Here is a 22,378-nt window from a genome sequence, read left to right as displayed (position 1 = left end):
CATGCCAGGGATTGTGAGTGGAAGTCTTATCAGTGGCGGATGAAAGCAGAGTGTCCCAGCGGAAGCGTGCTGGGCCCATAACCCAGAGGTCTATGGATCGAAACCATCCTCTGCAATCCATTTTTATTTTCAGAAATTAACTGCAACCAGGGATAAAAAAAGCATAATATCAATGGCATGTCTCAGTGCCCTCCGTGGGTTGAAGCAGAGTGGCGCTGCGGAAACGTGATGGGCCCAGAGGTTGATGGATGAAACCATCCTCTGCTAACAATCTTAATTTTTAGAAATGAATTGCAACCAGCGATCAAAAAAAGCTAAATATCATGGGCATGTCTCAGTGCCCTCCGTGGGTTGAAGCAGAGTGGCGCTGCGGAAATGTGATGGGCCCAGAGGTTGATGGATGAAACCATCCTCTGCTAACAATCTTTATTTTTAGAAATTAATTGCAACCAGCGATCAAAAAAGCTAAATATCATGGGCATGTCTCAGTGCCCTACGTGATTCTTTTTTTTTACTGTTTCTATCAGTTCGTATAGGTAATGCTATAACACCGTGCCCCAGATGCCTAAAAAACTGGCCTCCCATGCCAGGGATTGTGAGTTTAAGTCTTGTCAGGGGTGGCTGAAAACAGAGTTTCCCAGCGGAAGCGTGCTGGGCCCATAACCCAGAGGTCGATGGATGGAAACCATCCTCTGCTATCCAGATTTATTTTTAGCAATGAAGTGCAAACATAAATGAAAAAAAGCATAATTTCATGGGCATTTCTCATTGCCTTCCATTATATATTTTCCTTAGTGCTTCTATCAGTTTTTATAGGTCATGCTAACTTCACAGTGACCCAGTGGCCTAATGGATAAGGCACTGGCCTCCTAAGCCAGGGATTGAGGGTTCGAGTCCCTTCTGGGGTGGGTTCAAGCAGAGTGGCGCTGTGGAAACGTGCTGGGCCCAGAGGTCGATGAACTGAAGCCATTCTCAGCTTGCAATTTTTATTTTTAGAAATTAATTGCAACCAGCGATCAAAAAAAGCTAAATATCATGGGCATGTCTCAGTGCCCTACGTGATTCTTTTTTTTACTGTTTCTATCAGTTCGTATAGGTCATGCTATAACACCATGCCCCAGATGCCTAAAAAACTGGCCTCCCATGCCAGGGATTGTGAGTGGAAGTCTTATCAGTGGCGGATGAAAGCAGAGTGTGCCAGCAGAAGCGTGCTGGGCCCATAACCCAGAGGTCTATGGATCGAAACCATCCTCTGCAATCCATTTTTATTTTCAGAAATTAACTGCAACCAGGGATAAAAAAAGCATAATATCAATGGCATGTCTCAGTGCCCTCCGTGGGTTGAAGCAGAGTGGCGCTGCGGAAACGTGATGGGCCCAGAGGTTGATGGATGAAACCATCCTCTGCTAACAATCTTAATTTTTAGAAATGAATTGCAACCAGCGATCAAAAAAAGCTAAATATCATGGGCATGTCTCAGTGCCCTCCGTGGGTTGAAGCAGAGTGGCGCTGCGGAAATGTGATGGGCCCAGAGGTTGATGGATGAAACCATCCTCTGCTAACAATCTTTATTTTTAGAAATTAATTGCAACCAGCGATCAAAAAAAGCTAAATATCATGGGCATGTCTCAGTGCCCTACGTGATTCTTTTTTTTTACTGTTTCTATCAGTTCGTATAGGTAATGCTATAACACCGTGCCCCAGATGCCTAAAAAACTGGCCTCCCATGCCAGGGATTGTGAGTTTAAGTCTTGTCAGGGGTGGCTGAAAACAGAGTTTCCCAGCGGAAGCGTGCTGGGCCCATAACCCAGAGGTCGATGGATGGAAACCATCCTCTGCTATCCAGATTTATTTTTAGCAATGAAGTGCAAACATAAATGAAAAAAAGCATAATTTCATGGGCATTTCTCATTGCCTTCCATTATATATTTTCCTTAGTGCTTCTATCAGTTTTTATAGGTCATGCTAACTTCACAGTGACCCAGTGGCCTAATGGATAAGGCACTGGCCTCCTAAGCCAGGGATTGAGGGTTCGAGTCCCTTCTGGGGTGGGTTCAAGCAGAGTGGCGCTGTCGAAACGTGCTGGGCCCAGAGGTCGATGAACTGAAGCCATTCTCAGCTTGCAATTTTTATTTTTAGAAATTAATTGCAACCAGCGATCAAAAAAAGCTAAATATCATGGGCATGTCTCAGTGCCCTACGTGATTCTTTTTTTTACTGTTTCTATCAGTTCGTATAGGTCATGCTATAACACCATGCCCCAGATGCCTAAAAAACTGGCCTCCCATGCCAGGGATTGTGAGTGGAAGTCTTATCAGTGGCGGATGAAAGCAGAGTGTCCCAGCGGAAGCGTGCTGGGCCCATAACCCAGAGGTCTATGGATCGAAACCATCCTCTGCAATCCATTTTTATTTTCAGAAATTAACTGCAACCAGGGATAAAAAAAGCATAATATCAATGGCATGTCTCAGTGCCCTCCGTGGGTTGAAGCAGAGTGGCGCTGCGGAAACGTGATGGGCCCAGAGGTTGATGGATGAAACCATCCTCTGCTAACAATCTTAATTTTTAGAAATGAATTGCAACCAGCGATCAAAAAAAGCTAAATATCATGGGCATGTCTCAGTGCCCTCCGTGGGTTGAAGCAGAGTGGCGCTGCGGAAATGTGATGGGCCCAGAGGTTGATGGATGAAACCATCCTCTGCTAACAATCTTTATTTTTAGAAATTAATTGCAACCAGCGATCAAAAAAAGCTAAATATCATGGGCATGTCTCAGTGCCCTACGTGATTCTTTTTTTTACTGTTTCTATCAGTTCGTATAGGTAATGCTATAACACCGTGCCCCAGATGCCTAAAAAACTGGCCTCCCATGCCAGGGATTGTGAGTTTAAGTCTTGTCAGGGGTGGCTGAAAACAGAGTTTCCCAGCGGAAGCGTGCTGGGCCCATAACCCAGAGGTCGATGGATGGAAACCATCCTCTGCTATCCAGATTTATTTTTAGCAATGAAGTGCAAACATAAATGAAAAAAAGCATAATTTCATGGGCATTTCTCATTGCCTTCCATTATATATTTTCCTTAGTGCTTCTATCAGTTTGTATAGGTCATGCTAACTTCACAGTGCCCCAGTGGCCTAATGGATAAGGCACTGGCCTCCTAAGCCAGGGATTGAGGGTTTGAGTCCCTTCTGGGGTGGGTTCAAGCAGAGTGGTGCTGTGGAAACGTGCTGGGCCCAGAGGTCGATGAACTGAAGCCATCCTCAGCTTGCAATTTTTATTTTTAGAAATTAATTGCAACCAGCGATCAAAAAAAGCTAAATATCATGGGCATGTCTCAGTGCCCTACGTGATTCTTTTTTTTTACTGTTTCTATCAGTTCGTATAGGTAATGCTATAACACCGTGCCCCAGATGCCTAAAAAACTGGCTTCCCATGCCAGGGATTGTGAGTTTAAGTCTTGTCAGGGGTGGCTGAAAACAGAGTTTCCCAGCGGAAGCGTGCTGGGCCCATAACCCAGAGGTCGATGGATGGAAACCATCCTCTGCTATCCAGATTTATTTTTAGCAATGAAGTGCAAACATAAATGAAAAAAAGCATAATTTCATGGGCATTTCTCATTGCCTTCCATTATATATTTTCCTTAGTGCTTCTATCAGTTTGTATAGGTCATGCTAACTTCACAGTGCCCCAGTGGCCTAATGGATAAGGCACTGGCCTCCTAAGCCAGGGATTGAGGGTTCGAGTCCCTTCTGGGGTGGGTTCAAGCAGAGTGGCGCTGTGGAAACGTGCTGGGCCCAGAGGTCGATGAACTGAAGCCATTCTCAGCTTGCAATTTTTATTTTTAGAAATTAATTGCAACCAGCGATCAAAAAAAGCTAAATATCATGGGCATGTCTCAGTGCCCTACGTGATTCTTTTTTTTACTGTTTCTATCAGTTCGTATAGGTAATGCTATAACACCGTGCCCCAGATGCCTAAAAAACTGGCCTCCCATGCCAGGGATTGTGAGTGGAAGTCTTATCAGTGGCGGATGAAAGCAGAGTGTCCCAGCGGAAGCGTGCTGGGCCCATAACCCAGAGGTCTATGGATCGAAACCATCCTCTGCAATCCATTTTTATTTTCAGAAATTAACTGCAACCAGGGATAAAAAAAGCATAATATCAATGGCATGTCTCAGTGCCCTCCGTGGGTTGAAGCAGAGTGGCGCTGCGGAAACGTGATGGGCCCAGAGGTTGATGGATGAAACCATCCTCTGCTAACAATCTTAATTTTTAGAAATGAATTGCAACCAGCGATCAAAAAAAGCTAAATATCATGGGCATGTCTCAGTGCCCTCCGTGGGTTGAAGCAGAGTGGCGCTGCGGAAATGTGATGGGCCCAGAGGTTGATGGATGAAACCATCCTCTGCTAACAATCTTTATTTTTAGAAATTAATTGCAACCAGCGATCAAAAAAAGCTAAATATCATGGGCATGTCTCAGTGCCCTACGTGATTCTTTTTTTTACTGTTTCTATCAGTTCGTATAGGTAATGCTATAACACCGTGCCCCAGATGCCTAAAAAACTGGCCTCCCATGCCAGGGATTGTGAGTTTAAGTCTTGTCAGGGGTGGCTGAAAACAGAGTTTCCCAGCGGAAGCGTGCTGGGCCCATAACCCAGAGGTCTATGGATCGAAACCATCCTCTGCAATCCATTTTTATTTTCAGAAATTAACTGCAACCAGGGATAAAAAAAGCATAATATCAATGGCATGTCTCAGTGCCCTCCGTGGGTTGAAGCAGAGTGGCGCTGCGGAAACGTGATGGGCCCAGAGGTTGATGGATGAAACCATCCTCTGCTAACAATCTTAATTTTTAGAAATGAATTGCAACCAGCGATCAAAAAAAGCTAAATATCATGGGCATGTCTCAGTGCCCTCCGTGGGTTGAAGCAGAGTGGCGCTGCAGAAATGTGATGGGCCCAGAGGTTGATGGATGAAACCATCCTCTGCTAACAATCTTTATTTTTAGAAATTAATTGCAACCAGCGATCAAAAAAAGCTAAATATCATGGGCATGTCTCAGTGCCCTACGTGATTCTTTTTTTTACTGTTTCTATCAGTTCGTATAGGTAATGCTATAACACCGTGCCCCAGATGCCTAAAAAACTGGCCTCCCATGCCAGGGATTGTGAGTTTAAGTCTTGTCAGGGGTGGCTGAAAACAGAGTTTCCCAGCGGAAGCGTGCTGGGCCCATAACCCAGAGGTCTATGGATCGAAACCATCCTCTGCAATCCATTTTTATTTTCAGAAATTAACTGCAACCAGGGATAAAAAAAGCATAATATCAATGGCATGTCTCAGTGCCCTCCGTGGGTTGAAGCAGAGTGGCGCTGCGGAAACGTGATGGGCCCAGAGGTTGATGGATGAAACCATCCTCTGCTAACAATCTTAATTTTTAGAAATGAATTGCAACCAGCGATCAAAAAAAGCTAAATATCATGGGCATGTCTCAGTGCCCTCCGTGGGTTGAAGCAGAGTGGCGCTGCGGAAATGTGATGGGCCCAGAGGTTGATGGATGAAACCATCCTCTGCTAACAATCTTTATTTTTAGAAATTAATTGCAACCAGCGATCAAAAAAAGCTAAATATCATGGGCATGTCTCAGTGCCCTACGTGATTCTTTTTTTTACTGTTTCTATCAGTTCGTATAGGTAATGCTATAACACCGTGCCCCAGATGCCTAAAAAACTGGCCTCCCATGCCAGGGATTGTGAGTTTAAGTCTTGTCAGGGGTGGCTGAAAACAGAGTTTCCCAGCGGAAGCGTGCTGGGCCCATAACCCAGAGGTCGATGGATCGAAACCATCCTCTGCTATCCAGATTTATTTTTAGCAATGAAGTGCAGACATAAATGAAAAAAAGCATAATTTCATGGGCATTTCTCATTGCCTTCCATTATATATTTTCCTTAGTGCTTCTATCAGTTTGTATAGGTCATGCTAACTTCACAGTGCCCCAGTGGCCTAATGGATAAGGCACTGGCCTCCTAAGCCAGGGATTGAGGGTTCGAGTCCCTTCTGGGGTGGGTTCAAGCAGAGTGGCGCTGTGGAAACGTGCTGGGCCCAGAGGTCGATGAACTGAAGCCATTCTCAGCTTGCAATTTTTATTTTTAGAAATTAATTGCAACCAGCGATCAAAAAAAGCTAAATATCATGGGCATGTCTCAGTGCCCTACGTGATTCTTTTTTTTACTGTTTCTATCAGTTCGTATAGGTCATGCTATAACACCATGCCCCAGATGCCTAAAAAACTGGCCTCCCATGCCAGGGATTGTGAGTGGAAGTCTTATCAGTGGCGGATGAAAGCAGAGTGTCCCAGCGGAAGCGTGCTGGGCCCATAACCCAGAGGTCTATGGATCGAAACCATCCTCTGCAATCCATTTTTATTTTCAGAAATTAACTGCAACCAGGGATAAAAAAAGCATAATATCAATGGCATGTCTCAGTGCCCTCCGTGGGTTGAAGCAGAGTGGCGCTGCGGAAACGTGATGGGCCCAGAGGTTGATGGATGAAACCATCCTCTGCTAACAATCTTAATTTTTAGAAATGAATTGCAACCAGCGATCAAAAAAAGCTAAATATCATGGGCATGTCTCAGTGCCCTCCGTGGGTTGAAGCAGAGTGGCGCTGCGGAAATGTGATGGGCCCAGAGGTTGATGGATGAAACCATCCTCTGCTAACAATCTTTATTTTTAGAAATTAATTGCAACCAGCGATCAAAAAAAGCTAAATATCATGGGCATGTCTCAGTGCCCTACGTGATTCTTTTTTTTACTGTTTCTATCAGTTCGTATAGGTAATGCTATAACACCGTGCCCCAGATGCCTAAAAAACTGGCCTCCCATGCCAGGGATTGTGAGTTTAAGTCTTGTCAGGGGTGGCTGAAAACAGAGTTTCCCAGCGGAAGCGTGCTGGGCCCATAACCCAGAGGTCGATGGATGGAAACCATCCTCTGCTATCCAGATTTATTTTTAGCAATGAAGTGCAAACATAAATGAAAAAAAGCATAATTTCATGGGCATTTCTCATTGCCTTCCATTATATATTTTCCTTAGTGCTTCTATCAGTTTGTATAGGTCATGCTAACTTCACAGTGCCCCAGTGGCCTAATGGATAAGGCACTGGCCTCCTAAGCCAGGGATTGAGGGTTCGAGTCCCTTCTGGGGTGGGTTCAAGCAGAGTGGCGCTGTGGAAATGTGCTGGGCCCAGAGGTCGATGAACTGAAGCCATTCTCAGCTTGCAATTTTTATTTTTAGAAATTAATTGCAACCAGCGATCAAAAAAAGCTAAATATCATGGGCATGTCTCAGTGCCCTACGTGATTCTTTTTTTTACTGTTTCTATCAGTTCGTATAGGTCATGCTATAACACCATGCCCCAGATGCCTAAAAAACTGGCCTCCCATGCCAGGGATTGTGAGTGGAAGTCTTATCAGTGGCGGATGAAAGCAGAGTGTCCCAGCGGAAGCGTGCTGGGCCCATAACCCAGAGGTCTATGGATCGAAACCATCCTCTGCAATTCATTTTTATTTTCAGAAATTAACTGCAACCAGGGATAAAAAAAGCATAATATCAATGGCATGTCTCAGTGCCCTCCGTGGGTTGAAGCAGAGTGGCGCTGCGGAAACGTGATGGGCCCAGAGGTTGATGGATGAAACCATCCTCTGCTAACAATCTTAATTTTTAGAAATGAATTGCAACCAGCGATCAAAAAAAGCTAAATATCATGGGCATGTCTCAGTGCCCTCCGTGGGTTGAAGCAGAGTGGCGCTGCGGAAATGTGATGGGCCCAGAGGTTGATGGATGAAACCATCCTCTGCTAACAATCTTTATTTTTAGAAATTAATTGCAACCAGCGATCAAAAAAAGCTAAATATCATGGGCATGTCTCAGTGCCCTACGTGATTCTTTTTTTTACTGTTTCTATCAGTTCGTATAGGTAATGCTATAACACCGTGCCCCAGATGCCTAAAAAACTGGCCTCCCATGCCAGGGATTGTGAGTTTAAGTCTTGTCAGGGGTGGCTGAAAACAGAGTTTCCCAGCGGAAGCGTGCTGGGCCCATAACCCAGAGGTCTATGGATCGAAACCATCCTCTGCAATCCATTTTTATTTTCAGAAATTAACTGCAACCAGGGATAAAAAAAGCATAATATCAATGGCATGTCTCAGTGCCCTCCGTGGGTTGAAGCAGAGTGGCGCTGCGGAAACGTGATGGGCCCAGAGGTTGATGGATGAAACCATCCTCTGCTAACAATCTTAATTTTTAGAAATGAATTGCAACCAGCGATCAAAAAAAGCTAAATATCATGGGCATGTCTCAGTGCCCTCCGTGGGTTGAAGCAGAGTGGCGCTGCGGAAATGTGATGGGCCCAGAGGTTGATGGATGAAACCATCCTCTGCTAACAATCTTTATTTTTAGAAATTAATTGCAACCAGCGATCAAAAAAAGCTAAATATCATGGGCATGTCTCAGTGCCCTACGTGATTCTTTTTTTTACTGTTTCTATCAGTTCGTATAGGTAATGCTATAACACCGTGCCCCAGATGCCTAAAAAACTGGCCTCCCATGCCAGGGATTGTGAGTTTAAGTCTTGTCAGGGGTGGCTGAAAACAGAGTTTCCCAGCGGAAGCGTGCTGGGCCCATAACCCAGAGGTCGATGGATGGAAACCATCCTCTGCCATCCAGATTTATTTTTAGCAATGAAGTGCAAACATAAATGAAAAAAAGCATAATTTCATGGGCATTTCTCATTGCCTTCCATTATATATTTTCCTTAGTGCTTCTATCAGTTTGTATAGGTCATGCTAACTTCACAGTGCCCCAGTGGCCTAATGGATAAGGCACTGGCCTCCTAAGCCAGGGATTGAGGGTTTGAGTCCCTTCTGGGGTGGGTTCAAGCAGAGTGGCGCTGTGGAAACGTGCTGGGCCCAGAGGTCGATGAACTGAAGCCATCCTCAGCTTGCAATTTTTATTTTTAGAAATTAATTGCAACCAGCGATCAAAAAAAGCTAAATATCATGGGCATGTCTCAGTGCCCTACGTGATTCTTTTTTTTTACTGTTTCTATCAGTTCGTATAGGTAATGCTATAACACCGTGCCCCAGATGCCTAAAAAACTGGCCTCCCATGCCAGGGATTGTGAGTTTAAGTCTTGTCAGGGGTGGCTGAAAACAGAGTTTCCCAGCGGAAGCGTGCTGGGCCCATAACCCAGAGGTCGATGGATCGAAACCATCCTCTGCTATCCAGATTTATTTTTAGCAATGAAGTGCAGACATAAATGAAAAAAAGCATAATTTCATGGGCATTTCTCATTGCCTTCCATTATATATTTTCCTTAGTGCTTCTATCAGTTTGTATAGGTCATGCTAACTTCACAGTGCCCCAGTGGCCTAATGGATAAGGCACTGGCCTCCTAAGCCAGGGTTTGAGGGTTCGAGTCCCTTCTGGGGTGGGTTCAAGCAGAGTGGCGCTGTGGAAACGTGCTGGGCCCAGAGGTCGATGAACTGAAGCCATTCTCAGCTTGCAATTTTTATTTTTAGAAATTAATTGCAACCAGCGATCAAAAAAAGCTAAATATCATGGGCATGTCTCAGTGCCCTACGTGATTCTTTTTTTTACTGTTTCTATCAGTTCGTATAGGTCATGCTATAACACCATGCCCCAGATGCCTAAAAAACTGGCCTCCCATGCCAGGGATTGTGAGTGGAAGTCTTATCAGTGGCGGATGAAAGCAGAGTGTCCCAGCGGAAGCGTGCTGGGCCCATAACCCAGAGGTCTATGGATCGAAACCATCCTCTGCAATCCATTTTTATTTTCAGAAATTAACTGCAACCAGGGATAAAAAAAGCATAATATCAATGGCATGTCTCAGTGCCCTCCGTGGGTTGAAGCAGAGTGGCGCTGCGGAAACGTGATGGGCCCAGAGGTTGATGGATGAAACCATCCTCTGCTAACAATCTTAATTTTTAGAAATGAATTGCAACCAGCGATCAAAAAAAGCTAAATATCATGGGCATGTCTCAGTGCCCTCCGTGGGTTGAAGCAGAGTGGCGCTGCGGAAATGTGATGGGCCCAGAGGTTGATGGATGAAACCATCCTCTGCTAACAATCTTTATTTTTAGAAATTAATTGCAACCAGCGATCAAAAAAAGCTAAATATCATGGGCATGTCTCAGTGCCCTACGTGATTCTTTTTTTTACTGTTTCTATCAGTTCGTATAGGTAATGCTATAACACCGTGCCCCAGATGCCTAAAAAACTGGCCTCCCATGCCAGGGATTGTGAGTTTAAGTCTTGTCAGGGGTGGCTGAAAACAGAGTTTCCCAGCGGAAGCGTGCTGGGCCCATAACCCAGAGGTCTATGGATCGAAACCATCCTCTGCAATCCATTTTTATTTTCAGAAATTAACTGCAACCAGGGATAAAAAAAGCATAATATCAATGGCATGTCTCAGTGCCCTCCGTGGGTTGAAGCAGAGTGGCGCTGCGGAAACGTGATGGGCCCAGAGGTTGATGGATGAAACCATCCTCTGCTAACAATCTTAATTTTTAGAAATGAATTGCAACCAGCGATCAAAAAAAGCTAAATATCATGGGCATGTCTCAGTGCCCTCCGTGGGTTGAAGCAGAGTGGCGCTGCGGAAATGTGATGGGCCCAGAGGTTGATGGATGAAACCATCCTCTGCTAACAATCTTTATTTTTAGAAATTAATTGCAACCAGCGATCAAAAAAAGCTAAATATCATGGGCATGTCTCAGTGCCCTACGTGATTCTTTTTTTTACTGTTTCTATCAGTTCGTATAGGTAATGCTATAACACCGTGCCCCAGATGCCTAAAAAACTGGCCTCCCATGCCAGGGATTGTGAGTGGAAGTCTTATCAGTGGCGGATGAAAGCAGAGTGTCCCAGCGGAAGCGTGCTGGGCCCATAACCCAGAGGTCGATGGATGGAAACCATCCTCTGCTATCCAGATTTATTTTTAGCAATGAAGTGCAAACATAAATGAAAAAAAGCATAATTTCATGGGCATTTCTCATTGCCTTCCATTATATATTTTCCTTAGTGCTTCTATCAGTTTGTATAGGTTATGCTAACTTCACAGTGCCCCAGTGGCCTAATGGATAAGGCACTGGCCTCCTAAGCCAGGGATTGAGGGTTCGAGTCCCTTCTGGGGTGGGTTGAAGCAGAGTGGCGCTGCGGAAATGTGATGGGCCCAGAGGTTGATGGATGAAACCATCCTCTGCTAACAATCTTTATTTTTAGAAATTAATTGCAACCAGCGATCAAAAAAAGCTAAATATCATAGGCATGTCTCAGTGCCCTACGTGATTCTTTTTTTTACTGTTTCTATCAGTTCGTATAGGTAATGCTATAACACCGTGCCCCAGATGCCTAAAAAACTGGCCTCCCATGCCAGGGATTGTGAGTTTAAGTCTTGTCAGGGGTGGCTGAAAACAGAGTTTCCCAGCGGAAGCGTGCTGGGCCCATAACCCAGAGGTCTATGGATCGAAACCATCCTCTGCAATCCATTTTTATTTTCAGAAATTAACTGCAACCAGGGATAAAAAAAGCATAATATCAATGGCATGTCTCAGTGCCCTCCGTGGGTTGAAGCAGAGTGGCGCTGCGGAAACGTGATGGGCCCAGAGGTTGATGGATGAAACCATCCTCTGCTAACAATCTTAATTTTTAGAAATGAATTGCAACCAGCGATCAAAAAAAGCTAAATATCATGGGCATGTCTCAGTGCCCTCCGTGGGTTGAAGCAGAGTGGCGCTGCGGAAATGTGATGGGCCCAGAGGTTGATGGATGAAACCATCCTCTGCTAACAATCTTTATTTTTAGAAATGAATTGCAACCAGCGATCAAAAAAAGCTAAATATCATGGGCATGTCTCAGTGCCCTACGTGATTCTTTTTTTTACTGTTTCTATCAGTTCGTATAGGTAATGCTATAACACCGTGCCCCAGATGCCTAAAAAACTGGCCTCCCATGCCAGGGATTGTGAGTGGAAGTCTTATCAGTGGCGGATGAAAGCAGAGTGTCCCAGCGGAAGCGTGCTGGGCCCATAACCCAGAGGTCTATGGATCGAAACCATCCTCTGCAATCCATTTTTATTTTCAGAAATTAACTGCAACCAGGGATAAAAAAAGCATAATATCAATGGCATGTCTCAGTGCCCTCCGTGGGTTGAAGCAGAGTGGCGCTGCGGAAACGTGATGGGCCCAGAGGTTGATGGATGAAACCATCCTCTGCTAACAATCTTAATTTTTAGAAATGAATTGCAACCAGCGATCAAAAAAAGCTAAATATCATGGGCATGTCTCAGTGCCCTCCGTGGGTTGAAGCAGAGTGGCGCTGCGGAAATGTGATGGGCCCAGAGGTTGATGGATGAAACCATCCTCTGCTAACAATCTTTATTTTTAGAAATTAATTGCAACCAGCGATCAAAAAAAGCTAAATATCATGGGCATGTCTCAGTGCCCTACGTGATTCTTTTTTTTTACTGTTTCTATCAGTTCGTATAGGTAATGCTATAACACCGTGCCCCAGATGCCTAAAAAACTGGCCTCCCATGCCAGGGATTGTGAGTTTAAGTCTTGTCAGGGGTGGCTGAAAACAGAGTTTCCCAGCGGAAGCGTGCTGGGCCCATAACCCAGAGGTCGATGGATCGAAACCATCCTCTGCTATCCAGATTTATTTTTAGCAATGAAGTGCAGACATAAATGAAAAAAAGCATAATTTCATGGGCATTTCTCATTGCCTTCCATTATATATTTTCCTTAGTGCTTCTATCAGTTTGTATAGGTCATGCTAACTTCACAGTGCCCCAGTGGCCTAATGGATAAGGCACTGTCCTCCTAAGCCAGGGATTGAGGGTTCGAGTCCCTTCTGGGGTGGGTTCAAGCAGAGTGGCGCTGTGGAAACGTGCTGGGCCCAGAGGTCGATGAACTGAAGCCATTCTCAGCTTGCAATTTTTATTTTTAGAAATTAATTGCAACCAGCGATCAAAAAAAGCTAAATATCATGGGCATGTCTCAGTGCCCTACGTGATTCTTTTTTTTACTGTTTCTATCAGTTCGTATAGGTCATGCCTAAAAAACTGGCCTCCCATGCCAGGGATTGTGAGTGGAAGTCTTATCAGTGGCGGATGAAAGCAGAGTGTCCCAGCGGAAGCGTGCTGGGCCCATAACCCAGAGGTCTATGGATCGAAACCATCCTCTGCAATCCATTTTTATTTTCAGAAATTAACTGCAACCAGGGATAAAAAAAGCATAATATCAATGGCATGTCTCAGTGCCCTCCGTGGGTTGAAGCAGAGTGGCGCTGCGGAAACGTGATGGGCCCAGAGGTTGATGGATGAAACCATCCTCTGCTAACAATCTTAATTTTTAGAAATGAATTGCAACCAGCGATCAAAAAAAGCTAAATATCATGGACATGTCTCAGTGCCCTCCGTGGGTTGAAGCAGAGTGGCGCTGCGGAAATGTGATGGGCCCAGAGGTTGATGGATGAAACCATCCTCTGCTAACAATCTTTATTTTAGAAATTAATTGCAACCAGCGATCAAAAAAAGCTAAATATCATGGGCATGTCTCAGTGCCCTACGTGATTCTTTTTTTTACTGTTTCTATCAGTTCGTATAGGTAATGCTATAACACCGTGCCCCAGATGCCTAAAAAACTGGCCTCCCATGCCAGGGATTGTGAGTTTAAGTCTTGTCAGGGGTGGCTGAAAACAGAGTTTCCCAGCGGAAGCGTGCTGGGCCCATAACCCAGAGGTCTATGGATCGAAACCATCCTCTGCAATCCATTTTTATTTTCAGAAATTAACTGCAACCAGGGATAAAAAAAGCATAATATCAATGGCATGTCTCAGTGCCCTCCGTGGGTTGAAGCAGAGTGGCGCTGCGGAAACGTGATGGGCCCAGAGGTTGATGGATGAAACCATCCTCTGCTAACAATCTTAATTTTTAGAAATGAATTGCAACCAGCGATCAAAAAAAGCTAAATATCATGGGCATGTCTCAGTGCCCTCCGTGGGTTGAAGCAGAGTGGCGCTGCGGAAATGTGATGGGCCCAGAGGTTGATGGATGAAACCATCCTCTGCTAACAATCTTTATTTTTAGAAATTAATTGCAACCAGCGATCAAAAAAAGCTAAATATCATGGGCATGTCTCAGTGCCCTACGTGATTCTTTTTTTTACTGTTTCTATCAGTTCGTATAGGTAATGCTATAACACCGTGCCCCAGATGCCTAAAAAACTGGCCTCCCATGCCAGGGATTGTGAGTTTAAGTCTTGTCAGGGGTGGCTGAAAACAGAGTTTCCCAGCGGAAGCGTGCTGGGCCCATAACCTAGAGGTCGATGGATGGAAACCATCCTCTGCTATCCAGATTTATTTTTAGCAATGAAGTGCAAACATAAATGAAAAAAAGCATAATTTCATGGGCATTTCTCATTGCCTTCCATTATATATTTTCCTTAGTGCTTCTATCAGTTTGTATAGGTCATGCTAACTTCACAGTGCCCCAGTGGCCTAATGGATAAGGCACTGGCCTCCTAAGCCAGGGATTGAGGGTTCGAGTCCCTTCTGGGGTGGGTTCAAGCAGAGTGGCGCTGTGGAAACGTGCTGGGCCCAGAGGTCGATGAACTGAAGCCATCCTCAGCTTGCAATTTTTATTTTTAGAAATTAATTGCAACCAGCGATCAAAAAAAGCTAAATATCATGGGCATGTCTCAGTGCCCTACGTGATTCTTTTTTTTTACTGTTTCTATCAGTTCGTATAGGTAATGCTATAACACCGTGCCCCAGATGCCTAAAAAACTGGCCTCCCATGCCAGGGATTGTGAGTTTAAGTCTTGTCAGGGGTGGCTGAAAACAGAGTTTCCCAGCGGAAGCGTGCTGGGCCCATAACCCAGAGGTCGATGGATCGAAACCATCCTCTGCTATCCAGATTTATTTTTAGCAATGAAGTGCAGACATAAATGAAAAAAAGCATAATTTCATGGGCATTTCTCATTGCCTTCCATTATATATTTTCCTTAGTGCTTCTATCAGTTTGTATAGGTCATGCTAACTTCACAGTGCCCCAGTGGCCTAATGGATAAGGCACTGGCCTCCTAAGCCAGGGATTGAGGGTTCGAGTCCCTTCTGGGGTGGGTTCAAGCAGAGTGGCGCTGTGGAAACGTGCTGGGCCCAGAGGTCGATGAACTGAAGCCATTCTCAGCTTGCAATTTTTATTTTTAGAAATTAATTGCAACCAGCGATCAAAAAAAGCTAAATATCATGGGCATGTCTCAGTGCCCTACGTGATTCTTTTTTTTACTGTTTCTATCAGTTCGTATAGGTCATGCTATAACACCATGCCCCAGATGCCTAAAAAACTGGCCTCCCATGCCAGGGATTGTGAGTGGAAGTCTTATCAGTGGCGGATGAAAGCAGAGTGTCCCAGCGGAAGCGTGCTGGGCCCATAACCCAGAGGTCTATGGATCGAAACCATCCTCTGCAATCCATTTTTATTTTCAGAAATTAACTGCAACCAGGGATAAAAAAAGCATAATATCAATGGCATGTCTCAGTGCCCTCCGTGGGTTGAAGCAGAGTGGCGCTGCGGAAACGTGATGGGCCCAGAGGTTGATGGATGAAGCCATCCTCTGCTAACAATCTTAATTTTTAGAAATGAATTGCAACCAGCGATCAAAAAAAGCTAAATATCATGGGCATGTCTCAGTGCCCTCCGTGGGTTGAAGCAGAGTGGCGCTGCGGAAATTTGATGGGCCCAGAGGTTGATGGATGAAACCATCCTCTGCTAACAATCTTTATTTTTAGAAATTAATTGCAACCAGCGATCAAAAAAAGCTAAATATCATGGGCATGTCTCAGTGCCCTACGTGATTCTTTTTTTTACTGTTTCTATCAGTTCGTATAGGTAATGCTATAACACCGTGCCCCAGATGCCTAAAAAACTGGCCTCCCATGCCAGGGATTGTGAGTGGAAGTCTTATCAGTGGCGGATGAAAGCAGAGTGTCCCAGCGGAAGCGTGCTGGGCCCATAACCCAGAGGTCTATGGATCGAAACCATCCTCTGCAATCCATTTTTATTTTCAGAAATTAACTGCAACCAGGGATAAAAAAAGCATAATATCAATGGCATGTCTCAGTGCCCTCCGTGGGTTGAAGCAGAGTGGCGCTGCGGAAACGTGATGGGCCCAGAGGTTGATGGATGAAACCATCCTCTGCTAACAATCTTAATTTTTAGAAATGAATTGCAACCAGCGATCAAAAAAAGCTAAATATCATGGGCATGTCTCAGTGCCCTCCGTGGGTTGAAGCAGAGTGGCGCTGCGGAAATGTGATGGGCCCAGAGGTTGATGGATGAAACCATCCTCTGCTAACAATCTTTATTTTTAGAAATTAATTGCAACCAGCGATCAAAAAAGCTAAATATCATGGGCATGTCTCAGTGCCCTACGTGATTCTTTTTTTTACTGTTTCTATCAGTTCGTATAGGTAATGCTATAACACCGTGCCCCAGATGCCTAAAAAACTGGCCTCCCATGCCAGGGATTGTGAGTTTAAGTCTTGTCAGGGGTGGCTGAAAACAGAGTTTCCCAGCGGAAGCGTGCTGGGCCCATAACCCAGAGGTCGATGGATCGAAACCATCCTCTGCTATCCAGATTTATTTTTAGCAATGAAGTGCAGACATAAATGAAAAAAAGCATAATTTCATGGGCATTTCTCATTGCCTTCCATTATATATTTTCCTTAGTGCTTCTATCAGTTTGTATAGGTCATGCTAACTTCACAGTGCCCCAGTGGCCTAATGGATAAGGCACTGGCCTCCTAAGCCAGGGATTGAGGGTTCGAGTCCCTTCTGGGGTGGGTTCAAGCAGAGTGGCGCTGTGGAAACGTGCTGGGCCCAGAGGTCGATGAACTGAAGCCATTCTCAGCTTGCAATTTTTATTTTTAGAAATTAATTGCAACCAGCGATCAAAAAAAGCTAAATATCATGGGCATGTCTCAGTGCCCTACGTGATTCTTTTTTTTACTGTTTCTATCAGTTCGTATAGGTCATGCTATAACACCATGCCCCAGATGCCTAAAAAACTGGCCTCCCATGCCAGGGATTGTGGGTGGAAGTCTTATCAGTGGCGGATGAAAGCAGAGTGTCCCAGCGGAAGCGTGCTGGGCCCATAACCCAGAGGTCTATGGATCGAAACCATCCTCTGCAATCCATTTTATTTTCAGAAATTAACTGCAACCAGGGATAAAAAAAGCATAATATCAATGGCATGTCTCAGTGCCCTCCGTGGGTTGAAGCAGAGTGGCGCTGCGGAAACGTGATGGGCCCAGAGGTTGATGGATGAAACCATCCTCTGCTAACAATCTTAATTTTTAGAAATGAATTGCAACCAGCGATCAAAAAAAGCTAAATATCATGGGCATGTCTCAGTGCCCTCCGTGGGTTGAAGCAGAGTGGCGCTGCGGAAATGTGATGGGCCCAGAGGTTGATGGATGAAACCATCCTCTGCTAACAATCTTTATTTTTAGAAATTAATTGCAACCAGCGATCAAAAAAAGCTAAATATCATGGGCATGTCTCAGTGCCCTACGTGATTCTTTTTTTTACTGTTTCTATCAGTTCGTATAGGTAATGCTATAACACCGTGCCCCAGATGCCTAAAAAACTGGCCTCCCATGCCAGGGATTGTGAGTGGAAGTCTTATCAGTGGCGGATGAAAGCAGAGTGTCCCAGCGGAAGCGTGCTGGGCCCATAACCCAGAGGTCTATGGATCGAAACCATCCTCTGCAATCCATTTTTATTTTCAGAAATTAACTGCAACCAGGGATAAAAAAAGCATAATATCAATGGCATGTCTCAGTGCCCTCCGTGGGTTGAAGCAGAGTGGCGCTGCGGAAACGTGATGGGCCCAGAGGTTGATGGATGAAACCATCCTCTGCTAACAATCTTAATTTTTAGAAATGAATTGCAACCAGCGATCAAAAAAAGCTAAATATCATGGGCATGTCTCAGTGCCCTCCGTGGGTTGAAGCAGAGTGGCGCTGCGGAAATGTGATGGGCCCAGAGGTTGATGGATGAAACCATCCTCTGCTAACAATCTTTATTTTTAGAAATTAATTGCAACCAGCGATCAAAAAAAGCTAAATATCATGGGCATGTCTCAGTGCCCTACGTGATTCTTTTTTTTACTGTTTCTATCAGTTCGTATAGGTAATGCTATAACACCGTGCCCCAGATGCCTAAAAAACTGGCCTCCCATGCCAGGGATTGTGAGTTTAAGTCTTGTCAGGGGTGGCTGAAAACAGAGTTCCCAGCGGAAGCGTGCTGGGCCCATAACCCAGAGGTCTATGGATCGAAACCATCCTCTGCAATCCATTTTTATTTTCAGAAATTAACTGCAACCAGGGATAAAAAAAGCATAATATCAATGGCATGTCTCAGTGCCCTCCGTGGGTTGAAGCAGAGTGGCGCTGCGGAAACGTGATGGGCCCAGAGGTTGATGGATGAAACCATCCTCTGCTAACAATCTTAATTTTTAGAAATGAATTGCAACCAGCGATCAAAAAAAGCTAAATATCATGGGCATGTCTCAGTGCCCTCCGTGGGTTGAAGCAGAGTGGCGCTGCGGAAATGTGATGGGCCCAGAGGTTGATGGATGAAACCATCCTCTGCTAACAATCTTTATTTTTAGAAATTAATTGCAACCAGCGATCAAAAAAAGCTAAATATCATGGGCATGTCTCAGTGCCCTACGTGATTCTTTTTTTTACTGTTTCTATCAGTTCGTATAGGTAATGCTATAACACCGTGCCCCAGATGCCTAAAAAACTGGCCTCCCATGCCAGGGATTGTGAGTGGAAGTCTTATCAGTGGCGGATGAAAGCAGAGTGTCCCAGCGGAAGCGTGCTGGGCCCATAACCCAGAGGTCTATGGATCGAAACCATCCTCTGCAATCCATTTTTATTTTCAGAAATTAACTGCAACCAGGGATAAAAAAGCATAATATCAATGGCATGTCTCAGTGCCCTCCGTGGGTTGAAGCAGAGTGGCGCTGCGGAAACGTGATGGGCCCAGAGGTTGATGGATGAAACCATCCTCTGCTAACAATCTTTATTTTTAGAAATTAATTGCAACCAGCGATCAAAAAAGCTAAATATCATGGGCATGTCTCAGTGCCCTCCGTGGGTTGAAGCAGAGTGGCGCTGCGGAAATGTGATGGGCCCAGAGGTTGATGGATGAAACCATCCTCTGCTAACAATCTTTATTTTTAGAAATTAATTGCAACCAGCGATCAAAAAAAGCTAAATATCATGGGCATGTCTCAGTGCCCTACGTGATTCTTTTTTTTACTGTTTCTATCAGTTCGTATAGGTCATGCTATAACACCATGCCCCAGATGCCTAAAAAAACTGGCCTCCCATGCCAGGGATTGTGAGTGGAAGTCTTATCAGTGGCGGATGAAAGCAGAGTGTCCCAGCGGAAGCGTGCTGGGCCCATAACCCAGAGGTCTATGGATCGAAACCATCCTCTGCAATCCATTTTTATTTTCAGAAATTAACTGCAACCAGGGATAAAAAAAGCATAATATCAATGGCATGTCTCAGTGCCCTCCGTGGGTTGAAGCAGAGTGGCGCTGCGGAAACGTGATGGGCCCAGAGGTTGATGGATGAAACCATCCTCTGCTAACAATCTTAATTTTTAGAAATGAATTGCAACCAGCGATCAAAAAAAGCTAAATATCATGGGCATGTCTCAGTGCCCTCCGTGGGTTGAAGCAGAGTGGCGCTGCGGAAACGTGATGGGCCCAGAGGTTGATGGATGAAACCATCCTCTGCTAACAATCTTTATTTTTAGAAATTAATTGCAACCAGCGATCAAAAAAAGCTAAATATCATGGGCATGTCTCAGTGCCCTACGTGATTCTTTTTTTACTGTTTCTATCAGTTCGTATAGGTAATGCTATAACACCGTGCCCCAGATGCCTAAAAACTGGCCTCCCATGCCAGGGATTGTGAGTTTAAGTCTTGTCAGGGGTGGCTGAAAACAGAGTTTCCAGCGGAAGCGTGCTGGGCCCATAACCCAGAGGTCGATGGATGGAAACCATCCTCTGCTATCCCGATTTATTTTTAGCAATGAAGTGCAAACATAAATGAAAAAAAGCATAATTTCATGGGCATTTCTCATTGCCTTCCATTATATATTTTCCTTAGTGCTTCTATCAGTTTGTATAGGTCATGCTAACTTCACAGTGCCCCAGTGGCCTAATGGATAAGGCACTGGCCTCCTAAGCCAGGGATTGAGGGTTCGAGTCCCTTCTGGGGTGGGTTCAAGCAGAGTGGCGCTGTGGAAACGTGCTGGGCCAGAGGTCGATGAACTGAAGCCATCCTCAGCTTGCAATTTTATTTTTAGAAATTAATTGCAACCAGCGATCAAAAAAAGCTAAATATCATGGGGCATGTCTCAGTGCCCTACGTGATTCTTTTTTTTTACTGTTCTATCAGTTCGTATAGGTAATGCTAGAACACCGTGCCCCAGATGCCTAAAAAACTGGCCTCCCATGCCAGGGATTGTGAGTTTAAGTCTTGTCAGGGGTGGCTGAAAACAGAGTTTCCCAGCGGAAGCGTGCTGGGCCCATAACCCAGAGGTCGATGGATCGAAACCATCCTCTGCTATCCAGATTTATTTTTAGCAATGAAGTGCAGACATAAATGAAAAAAAGCATAATTTCATGGGCATTTCTCATTGCCTGTCCATTATATATTTCCTTAGTGCTTCTATCAGTTTTGTATAGGTCATGCTAACTTCACAGTGCTCCAGTGGCCTAATGGATAAGGCCACTGGCCTCCTAAGCCAGGGATGGAGGGTTCGAGTCCCTTCTGGGTGGGTTCAAGCAGAGTGCGCTGTGGAAACGTGCTGGGCCCAGAGGTCGATGAACTGAAGCCATTCATCAGATGGCAATTTTTTATTTTTAGAAAGTAATTGGCAAACCAGCGATCAAAAAAGCCTAAATATCATGGGCATGTCTCAGTGCCCTAACGTGATTCTTTTTTGTTTACTGTTTCTATCAGTTCGTATAGGTCATGCTTATAACACCATGCCCCAGATGGCTAAAAACCGGCCTTCCATGCCAGGGATTGTGAGTGGAAGTCTTATCAATGGGGCGGATGAAGCAGAGTGTCCCAGCTGAAGCGTGCTGGGCCCATTAACCCAGAGGTCTATGGATCGAAATCCATCCTCTGCAATCCATTTTTATTTTCAGAAATTAACATGCAACCAGGGATAAAAAAAGCATACTAATCAATGGCATGTCTCAGTGCCCTCCGTGGGTTGAAGCAGAGTGGCGCTGCGGAAACGTGATGGGCCCAGAGGTTGATGGATGAAACCATCCTCTGCTAACATCTTAATTTTTAGAAATGAATTGCAACCAGCGATCAAAAAAGCTAAATATCATGGGCATGTCTCAGTGCCCTCCGTGGGTTGAAGCAGAGTGGCGCTGCGGAAATGTGATGGGCCCAGAGGTTGATGGATGAAACCATCCTCTGCTAACAATCTTTATTTTTAGAAATTAATTGCAACCAGCGATCAAAAAAAGCTAAATACATGGCATGTCTCAGTGCCCTACGTGATTCTTTTTTTTACTGTTTCTATCAGTTCGTATAGGTAATGCTATAACACCGTGCCCCAGATGCCTAAAAAACTGGCTCCCATGCCAGGGATTGTGGTTAAGTCTTGTCAGGGGTGGCTGAAAACAGAGTTTCCCAGCAGAAGCGTGCTGGGCCCATAACCCAGAGGTCTATGGATCGAAACCATCCTCTGCAATCCATTTTTATTTCAGAAATTAACTGCAACCAGGGATAAAAAAAGCATAATATCAATGGCATGTCTCAGTGCCCTCCGTGGGTTGAAGCAGAGTGGCGCTGCGGAAACGTGATGGGCCCGAGGTTGATGGATGAAACCATCCTCTGCTAACAATCTTAATTTTTAGAAATGAATTGCACCAGCGATCAAAAAAAGCTAAATATCATGGGCATGTCTCAGTGCCCTCCGTGGGTTGAAGCAGAGTGGCGCTGCGGAAATGTGATGGGCCCAGAGGTTGATGGATGAAACCATCCTCTGCTAACAATCTTTATTTTTAGAAATAATTGCAACCAGCGATCAAAAAAAGCTAAATATCATGGGCATGTCTCAGTGCCCTACGTGATTCTTTTTTTTTACTGTTCTATCAGTTCGTATTGTAGGTAATGCTATAACACCGTGCCCAGATGCCTAAAAAACTGGCCTCCCATGCCAGGGATTGTGAGTTTAAGTCTTGTCAGG

At 44.8% G+C, this 22,378-nt stretch overlaps 14 non-coding genes across 14 annotated transcripts; all 14 read left to right on the top strand.

Annotated features, from left to right (window-relative positions):
* The first annotated feature begins 835 nt into the window (after positions 1 to 835).
* trnar-ccu (transfer RNA arginine (anticodon CCU)) lies at positions 836 to 908 on the top strand. The gene has a single exon. It is a non-coding gene; the product is annotated as a tRNA-Arg (tRNA).
* Positions 909 to 1,978: 1,070 nt separating this feature from the next.
* On the top strand, positions 1,979 to 2,051 carry trnar-ccu (transfer RNA arginine (anticodon CCU)). The gene has a single exon. It is a non-coding gene; the product is annotated as a tRNA-Arg (tRNA).
* Positions 2,052 to 3,120: 1,069 nt separating this feature from the next.
* Positions 3,121 to 3,193, top strand: trnar-ccu (transfer RNA arginine (anticodon CCU)). The gene has a single exon. It is a non-coding gene; the product is annotated as a tRNA-Arg (tRNA).
* A 488-nt stretch (positions 3,194 to 3,681) lies between these two features.
* On the top strand, positions 3,682 to 3,754 carry trnar-ccu (transfer RNA arginine (anticodon CCU)). Its single transcript has one exon. It is a non-coding gene; the product is annotated as a tRNA-Arg (tRNA).
* A 2,233-nt stretch (positions 3,755 to 5,987) lies between these two features.
* trnar-ccu (transfer RNA arginine (anticodon CCU)) lies at positions 5,988 to 6,060 on the top strand. The gene has a single exon. It is a non-coding gene; the product is annotated as a tRNA-Arg (tRNA).
* Positions 6,061 to 7,129: 1,069 nt separating this feature from the next.
* Positions 7,130 to 7,202, top strand: trnar-ccu (transfer RNA arginine (anticodon CCU)). The gene has a single exon. It is a non-coding gene; the product is annotated as a tRNA-Arg (tRNA).
* A 1,651-nt stretch (positions 7,203 to 8,853) lies between these two features.
* Positions 8,854 to 8,926, top strand: trnar-ccu (transfer RNA arginine (anticodon CCU)). The gene has a single exon. It is a non-coding gene; the product is annotated as a tRNA-Arg (tRNA).
* A 488-nt stretch (positions 8,927 to 9,414) lies between these two features.
* trnar-ccu (transfer RNA arginine (anticodon CCU)) lies at positions 9,415 to 9,487 on the top strand. The gene has a single exon. It is a non-coding gene; the product is annotated as a tRNA-Arg (tRNA).
* Positions 9,488 to 11,138: 1,651 nt separating this feature from the next.
* trnar-ccu (transfer RNA arginine (anticodon CCU)) lies at positions 11,139 to 11,211 on the top strand. Its single transcript has one exon. It is a non-coding gene; the product is annotated as a tRNA-Arg (tRNA).
* A 1,651-nt stretch (positions 11,212 to 12,862) lies between these two features.
* trnar-ccu (transfer RNA arginine (anticodon CCU)) lies at positions 12,863 to 12,935 on the top strand. Its single transcript has one exon. It is a non-coding gene; the product is annotated as a tRNA-Arg (tRNA).
* Positions 12,936 to 14,563: 1,628 nt separating this feature from the next.
* Positions 14,564 to 14,636, top strand: trnar-ccu (transfer RNA arginine (anticodon CCU)). The gene has a single exon. It is a non-coding gene; the product is annotated as a tRNA-Arg (tRNA).
* A 488-nt stretch (positions 14,637 to 15,124) lies between these two features.
* On the top strand, positions 15,125 to 15,197 carry trnar-ccu (transfer RNA arginine (anticodon CCU)). The gene has a single exon. It is a non-coding gene; the product is annotated as a tRNA-Arg (tRNA).
* A 1,650-nt stretch (positions 15,198 to 16,847) lies between these two features.
* On the top strand, positions 16,848 to 16,920 carry trnar-ccu (transfer RNA arginine (anticodon CCU)). The gene has a single exon. It is a non-coding gene; the product is annotated as a tRNA-Arg (tRNA).
* Positions 16,921 to 20,311: 3,391 nt separating this feature from the next.
* On the top strand, positions 20,312 to 20,384 carry trnar-ccu (transfer RNA arginine (anticodon CCU)). Its single transcript has one exon. It is a non-coding gene; the product is annotated as a tRNA-Arg (tRNA).
* The last annotated feature ends 1,994 nt before the right edge of the window (positions 20,385 to 22,378 follow it).

The sequence above is a fragment of the Salmo trutta genome, chromosome 8 (genome assembly GCF_901001165.1).
Source record: "Salmo trutta chromosome 8, fSalTru1.1, whole genome shotgun sequence".
NCBI classification, from domain to species: domain Eukaryota; kingdom Metazoa; phylum Chordata; class Actinopteri; order Salmoniformes; family Salmonidae; genus Salmo; species Salmo trutta.
This window is presented reverse-complemented; position numbering and strand designations above follow the sequence as displayed.